The sequence below is a fragment of the Leucoraja erinacea genome, chromosome 5 (assembly GCF_028641065.1).
Source record: "Leucoraja erinacea ecotype New England chromosome 5, Leri_hhj_1, whole genome shotgun sequence".
NCBI lineage: Eukaryota > Metazoa > Chordata > Chondrichthyes > Rajiformes > Rajidae > Leucoraja > Leucoraja erinaceus.
Window position 1 is genome coordinate 33,148,069 of NC_073381.1, and position 7,654 is coordinate 33,155,722.

General features: G+C 43.7%; 1 pseudogene; it reads right to left on the reverse strand.

Annotated features, from left to right (window-relative positions):
• Nucleotides 1-1,181: 1,181 nt before the first annotated feature.
• Nucleotides 1,182-1,295, reverse strand: LOC129697734 (U2 spliceosomal RNA; annotated as a pseudogene).
• Between the last annotated feature and the right edge of the window lie 6,359 nt (nt 1,296-7,654).

The window sequence follows — 7,654 nt, forward strand, 5'->3', positions numbered from 1 at the left end:
CTGCGGGTCTGGCGGACGGCAACGCCGGGAGCCCGCGGGTCACTGGTGGGAGACCGCTTTTCGGGGCTTCCGCAACGGCGACTTCTCCCGCCCGAGTTGCGGGGTTGAAGAGCTCCTGGAGCGGGGCCTGACATCACCGCCCCGCGCGGCTTGGAATGGCCGCGGGACTCTGCGAGCGCACGCCGGGGGCTCCAACAACAAGGCCCGGTGTGCGACCTCGCATCACCCGGTGTGGCTTTAATGGCCGTGGGACAATCGCCATCGCCAACTGGGGGCTTTGACTTTGACTCTGACATCGGGGGGGGTCGGGGGGGAGTGCAGTGGAGAGATAAGTTTTTTTTTGCCTTCCATCACAGCGATGTGATGGATGTATGTGTACATTTTGTTGTGTCTTGAGTCTTTTCGTTTTGTATGTATGGCTGCAGTATGCCTTCCGGGTCACTGCTCGTGCGGTCGACCGGTCGGTGCAGAGGGTAGCTTTGAATGTTTGTCTCTTCGTGTGTTGCTTATGTTTGTTGATTGTGTCCCTTTTTAAAAAGCTACTGTAATACGCCCTTTAAATTGCCGCTCGGGGACGAATAATGTGCTTTGAATTGAATTGAATGTGGCCCTTGTGGCTAAAGGGATCAGGGGGTATGGAGAGAAGGCAGGAACAGGATACTGAGTTGGATGATCAGCCATGATCATATTGAATGGCGGTGCAGGCTCGAAGGGCCGAATGGCCTACTCCTGCACCTATTTTCTATGTTTCTATGTTTCTATGTTTCTATTAGCCATTGTCAATAATTTATACTGCTATAGTTACCCCATCCAGGTAAATTGGTATTTCCGAAATTTTATGAATGGGTACTGAAAGTATGCATCTTTTAAGTTGATGTCTACCATAAAGTATCCTAGGAAATCCATGGTTAGCAGTTACAATTTTCCTTAAGTGTGTAACCTGGTGAAAATACTCAAGTGGTAAAGTCAATGATGGTGCGACATTCACCATCTTTTGGTTTTTTGGTACCAAAGGTTCATATTAGGCTTCTTATGACCCCTTGTATATCAATGATGGTGCGACATTCACCATCTTGGGTTTGTTGGTACCAAAGGTTCATATAGGCTTCTTTATGACCCCTAGTATATCTTCTCCAGTTAGCTAGTCCCTCATGTTCTTTTTTAGTGGGAGGGTAGACCCCTTGGGGTGCATGCTGAACTGGTAATATATGGTCCCTTGATAAGGGACGTATCAGATATTAAACTGATAAGAACAGATACTGCACTTGATCTTATCCAAAAAGCCGAGAAGTGATGGGTTTCTTAATTCAATGTTTATCCTTGAATACTTTTGGTATAGAACTACCAAGTGTGATAGTTCTTCATGTTCCCAACCCAGGTGTGATTCCCCCCCCCCCCGTTAGTACAAACCCTTCACTTTTATGTGATGGTAGGAACCATACTTATCTGTCTTCACTGTTGTTTAGTGGTGTGTTCATTTCTTCAGTTTCTGGTTCCTTGTCTGTAGGGATGGTATTGTTGGGGGGTGATGTATTTTCCATGGGGCCTGCTCTGGATCCTGGCCTGAAAGGGCTTACTGGGGTTGGCATGCGGGCCCCGAGCTTTCACCAGTACTATTAAGTAGACGCCTACTGGTGGACGCGTGGAGATACTGCTGTCTGGTTTTGTGTGGTGCTCATTCCAGCCCCTGCCCTCTTGATGCCGAATATTTTGAATACTTCGTCCAGTTTCTTAGGCTTGGTTTGGTAACTTAGCCAGATAGCAGGATCTGTGGTTGTGAGGTCGGCGTTCTCACAGTCCAGGCAGGTTTTATAACTTCTTCCTTCGAGAAGTTGCGGAGCATACTGTGAACAGTAGGGTCAGATGTTTTGCCATACTACCCTGCCCCTCTGGAATGAGCATGCAAAAATGATAGCCGACGTCAGGGGTATCAAATGCAATTTAAGATATTTGGGTTTTAAAAAGCTATGCTCAATGTACCCCCCAATAATGGTGGGCACTTTGAGTAAATGCAATATAGGGGAGGCGTGATGAAATCCAACGCCTTATGACTACCTGTCTTGGAGAGGTTTTTTGAAAAGAACAGGTAATAAGCTGGCCGTCAGTTGAGACTCAAAAGCCATCTCGTTAGTGGTGGAGCCACATAGCGTCCACACCCAGCAGCTCTTCCTGATCCTGTACCTCAAGCATACTCCCCGATGTTGTTCAGCCAGTGACCCCTTTTCTTGACCAGCCCAACCCTGGTCGTCATCGATTCCTCGATAAGGGAGATGGCCAGTGCTGTAGGCACTGGAGTGGGAGTGTTATGCTCCCTTGGCGAGCTTGCCCCTGCTCCCGAGGCAAGTCACGCTGGAGTTTTTGGCTCCATGACCTAGGCTTGGCGAACAGACACTTACTTGCTCTCGTTTGAAGTGCCGATTACATCTTCTGTGTCTGTCTCCAGCCCGAGGTTTGGTTGCTGGCTTTGCTGCTAGAGGCTGCCTGCCGTTTTCGGGCGGCATTTCTGCGGTTCTCGGGCAGCGAGTCTCTTTGTCGGGAGTATGCAGGGGTTACCGGACGTTTTTTTAGTTTTTGTCCAGACCGCTGCTGTTGGTCAGACAGCTGTTAGCGGACTGGGCATTGGCTCAGTACCCCGACTGTGGACCGCAGCATGTGCAGTCCCGGTGCCGCCTCTCCCCCCTCCACTGACGGGATGTTCCTTCCCTGGAGTCGAACGGGGGCCGCTTCCCTCTGTTCTGCTTTGCTATCTCCAGTTCCCCTGTGGAGTGGAGCAAAGTTTGTAAACTCGAACCTGTGGGTAAGTACTTACCTAACGGTCCATTCCTTCAGGCTTATAGCGGGAGCGCCCGTACTCCCGCTCGTTGCTGTTGCACTGCGTGAACGCTCATGTCGCGCATGCGTGCTGGACGGGTTCTTCACGTAGTCACTCACGTGACTCCAAAGTAAAATGCCATGTTTTAATTCCCGTAAATGGGAGCTTGTTGTTTGAACATAGTCTGTCAATCGCATTTACCTGCATTGCAGCAGAAATTGTTTAAAAATATTCCACCGTTTCTAAAACATTTGTGGAAATCTGGTGTATGAAGTAACATGCAGATGCTGGTTTAAACCAAAGATAGACACAAAAGGCTGGAGTGACTCAGCGGGACAGGTAGTATCTCTGGAGAGAAGGAATGGGTGACGTTTCGGGACGAGACCCTTTTTCAGACTCAGAACATTCACCCTACTGTGCATCCTTCACCCTATTTTATTCCTTCACCCTACTGTGCATCATTTGCTACATAAAATTCCGACCACTTTCTTAGCTCAACTGGTCACTAATAGGGCACAGAATTCTCTTAATAATATGCCCCTATTCCACATGTTCCCTTTTGTGTTGGGTCATTAGTAAATCATATTATTTCAAGAAACCTTGTCTTTGTTGTTATTTGGGAGTGGTGTGGACAATGTTGATCCATGAACTTCAGAGGATTATTTGCTGCCACCTCAGGCTCCAAGTTAGAAGCACCATTTGTTTTTACCCTGCAAAAAACATTTTCTAGATCATCTGCGCCTTTATCATCAACCGCAAGGACGTAATCTCCTTTGCAAAGCTGATTAGAGTAACGTTATTGAATGCCTTCTTAAAAATCAAGTAGGTTGTATTATATAATACTTGCCTTTTAATTTAATTATTGCTGAAGATAGATGTGAACATTAATTCAATATGCCTTTCATTCCCAGTTATCTCAAATATTTTCTAACATCAACAAATATTGCCACTTTTTTATCAAATATTGAACTTTTATCAAATAGCCAATCTACACTTGAATTTGATTCAAACAACACCTATAACCAGACTTTCTTCTTTATATCTTTCTTTAAAAAATGCAGCTTCCCACTTATTGGCATGTTCATTATGACGATATCAAATCTTTTCTTTATAAGTTCATGTCCTAGGAGAAGAATTAGGCCATTCGGCCCATCACGTCTACTATGCCATTCAATCATGGCTGATCTCTCTTTCCCTCTCAACCCCATTCTCCTGACTGCTCCTCATAACCCCTGACACCTTTACTAATCAAGAATTTGTCAATCTCCACCTTAAAAATATCCATTGTTTTCTGGGCAGATAAAATTGTAATGCTATTCCTGAATGTTATTTCAAATGAAAGGAACAGTGCTTTTTTCAAGGAAGTCCTAAAGCATTTTACCATCAGTGATTATTTTTACACCATCAGTACATTTATTTTAGAGCTAGATAGGGCTCTTAGCTATATAGAGCTAGATAGGGCTCTTAGCTATATAGAGCTAGATAGGGCTCTTAAAGATAGCGGAGCCAGGGGATATGGGGAGAAGGTAGGAATAGGGCACTGATTGGGGAAGATCAGCCTTATCACATTAAATGGCGGTGCTGGCTCGAATGGGCCAGCCTACTCATGCACTTGTTGTCTATTGCCTATTGTCTATTTTCAGGAATATATTTTACAACAAATAGAAAGTGGAAATGGATGATAAAAAGCCCCAAAAAAGGCAATTTGGGAAATTTGAAATGCACAGAGAAAGTACTGGCAATACTCAGCTGGCAGTCAGCATTTGTGGACAAAGAAAAAACAATCAATGTTTCAGTTAAATGACCTAAGTGCTTGAGTGGTTGTCAGCCTGAAACTTTGACTGAGGATCTGGTCAGTGATGGGACGGTCGGATTGGCCAATTACATAATGTTGGGAAAATAAAAACAACAAACTTGTCCCCTTTTGTCACACTCTCGGCTCATTTTGTCTGAGGTATAGGACATAGCACCATGGTTTAGTTGGCACAATGGCACAGTGGTAGAGTTGCTGCCTTACAGCGTCAGAAACCCGGGTGCGATTGTGACTACGGGTGCTGTCTGTACAAAGTGTGTACGTTCTCCCTGTGACCATGTTGGTTTTCTCCCACATTCCAAAGATGTGCAGGTTTGTAGGTTAATTGGCTTCTGTAAATTGTCCCTAGTGGGTAGCGTAGAACTAGTGTAGGGGTAATCATTGGTCGGCGTAGGCTCGGTGTGCCAAATGGCCTGTTTCCACACTGTATCTCTGAACTAAACTAAAACTAATGAAAAAACTAGAGACACTAAGGCTTTCTGCTGCCTCATGAATGTGGGTTGTTCTCAAATATCCCCTCAGAAGAACTGTGGCAGAGACAGAGAGATTTCTATAAGTGCTGCAAAACATGTTGTGGTAGGGAAGGCACTGAAACAATAAATTGTCAGTGTACTGTGTTTTAACCCCCCTTATCTTGACACGATTTGTGAATCCTGCTTTGCTTATCCATTTAGCATTGAGTCCAGCTGCAGTACACACTCAGGCAGTCACAGCACTATGAGGGTACCAGATATTGAAGGTTAAATGGTGTCAAAGAAACTGAATTAGACAGCTGTCAACGCAATGTCAAAATGCTTCCTTGATATGCTGACAAGACGTTAAGGTGAGGATTTTCTGTGCATAATCTAGTCCTCAGTATACTGGCACCCATATCTCTCCAAAGAATTTGCAAACATGCTGGCTGGGCCATCAGACATTCCAGAATCATGGTTTTGAATCACAACAGAGCAAGCATCAAGTTGCAAAGGGAAGTAACTCCGCCACATTCCCCTCAATACACTTCTTAGAAGACCTCACACAGTACCGGTACCAGGGACCCAAGAGTCAATAGACAATTTGCATGAAAAATAAGATTGTGCAAGATGAGGCAAAGGAAGACTCCTCTGCCAACTTTGAAAAGTCTTGGCCTGCATCCCAGATGAAAACAAGCTGATCTTCCTGGTTGAATTTAATGCCAGGATTGGAAAGGGATTAAATATTTCGAAAAGGGCAGATAGATACAAAGAGCTGGAGTAACTCAGCGGGACAGGCAGCATCTCTGGGGAAAAGGAACTGGTGACATTTTGGGTCGAACCCCTACTTCGGACTCAGGGTCAGCGGAAAGGGAAACGAGGGATGTAAAGGCACACAGAAATTAATGAAAGATATGCAAAAAGCAACGATGATCAAAGAAAGGTGAAGCCTACAATAGTTCATTGTTGGCTGTGGGGTAGGTGATAATGAGTTATACAGACAATGAAACGCAACAGAACGACAGTGAAACCAGTAGGATGTCTAGGGTGGGGGAGGGACGGAGAGAGAGGGGATGCAAGCATTACTTGAAGTTAGAAAAATCAATATTCATACTGCTGGGTTGTAGAAAAGGTTGATTATTGAGGAAGGAGGAGGCGAGTTAACCCCAACTGAGTCATCTGCCTGACAGAATGATTGGAACATTCATTCCAATAGGAGCAGAAATGGCCTCAATCTGCTCCTATCACTTATGAACATGAACTTATGAACAACCTCAGCTGAACAAAAAAATGAAATGATCATATAACAACTGAAAAGGAACAATGCTTTGGATGTAGATATTATCCCTGCTGAGGTTTGCAAGCTTGGCAGAGAGGACTTTCAGACAGAAACAAAATGTGGTCTCACATCTCAGGAGGACATGCAATGTAAAATACCATAATTGTGTGCATCTGATCACAGTAATTCCAGATGGTGATCCCTACTGTAAGCTACAGGGAATGTCATTGAGAGGGCCGCCTTCAAAAGCCTTTTCCCACTGACCAAGGAACTGCTTTCTGAAATAAACTCCCCATTGAAAAACGTAATTGACAGGATCTTCATCACACACCATCTCCAAGAGAAATGTGTGGACCAGCATCAACCATTACAAATGGACTTCACTGATCTCATGAAAATCTTTTACTTGATCAATTAAGAGGGACTGTCAGTATTCATCTCAATATTGATTGTCTTCAGATATTCCTCTGATGATATGCAAACGTTGTTATTAGCAAGTCCACAGCAGGCCAAATACTGGTGCCAAGTAAGACTGCGTCATCTTCTCAATTCTATCCTGACTCCTTCTCTCCACAAACTACATTCATTTCAGCAAACTTCCTGTTGTAGTGGAACTAATGAACATGTCAAAGGGTTCGCTCCAACTTTAACCATTGAGCCTTGTGCTGAGAGGTTAATCTCCCAGTTATCGTCAACTCATTCACAAAATTATGAGTGCTTTTGTACTCTGAGCCTATTCCTGCCATGAAGTGGGTTGGCGCATTTGAGCTTAAGGAAGTCCTGAATTACTCTAATCAACTCCAGAAGAAGTTGATTCTGTTGCTGTATATTTCATGAACTTAATGGGACATCAAGGCATTTGAATTTGAGATTCAGTAAAAAGAATATATTGATAATAAAAGGTGAAGAAAACCTTAAAAACATACTGCCAATGCATACTGCCAATGCATGCAAAAGGCAAAGATCAGTGATCATTTCTAAATGATTATTCGAAGTTCAACTTGAATTTCTAACCATTCACAGATTTCAACCACATCCTGCTTACACTTAAAATAATACTCAAACTCCACTCTTACCATGGGCAACAATATCTGTAACAATATTCATCAGCATTGAGTGATTAAACTGCTTAAATTAATGAATCTGTTTTTCTCAATTCATGTTGGATTTAATGTTACTCCTTTTTTATACACAAGGGTAAATTTGAGCCATCACAGAGGCATTGATAATACCAAATTGAGAATATCATTCTATAATAATATGTCCATCATAATATCCTCTCAATTCAAACAAAGTCT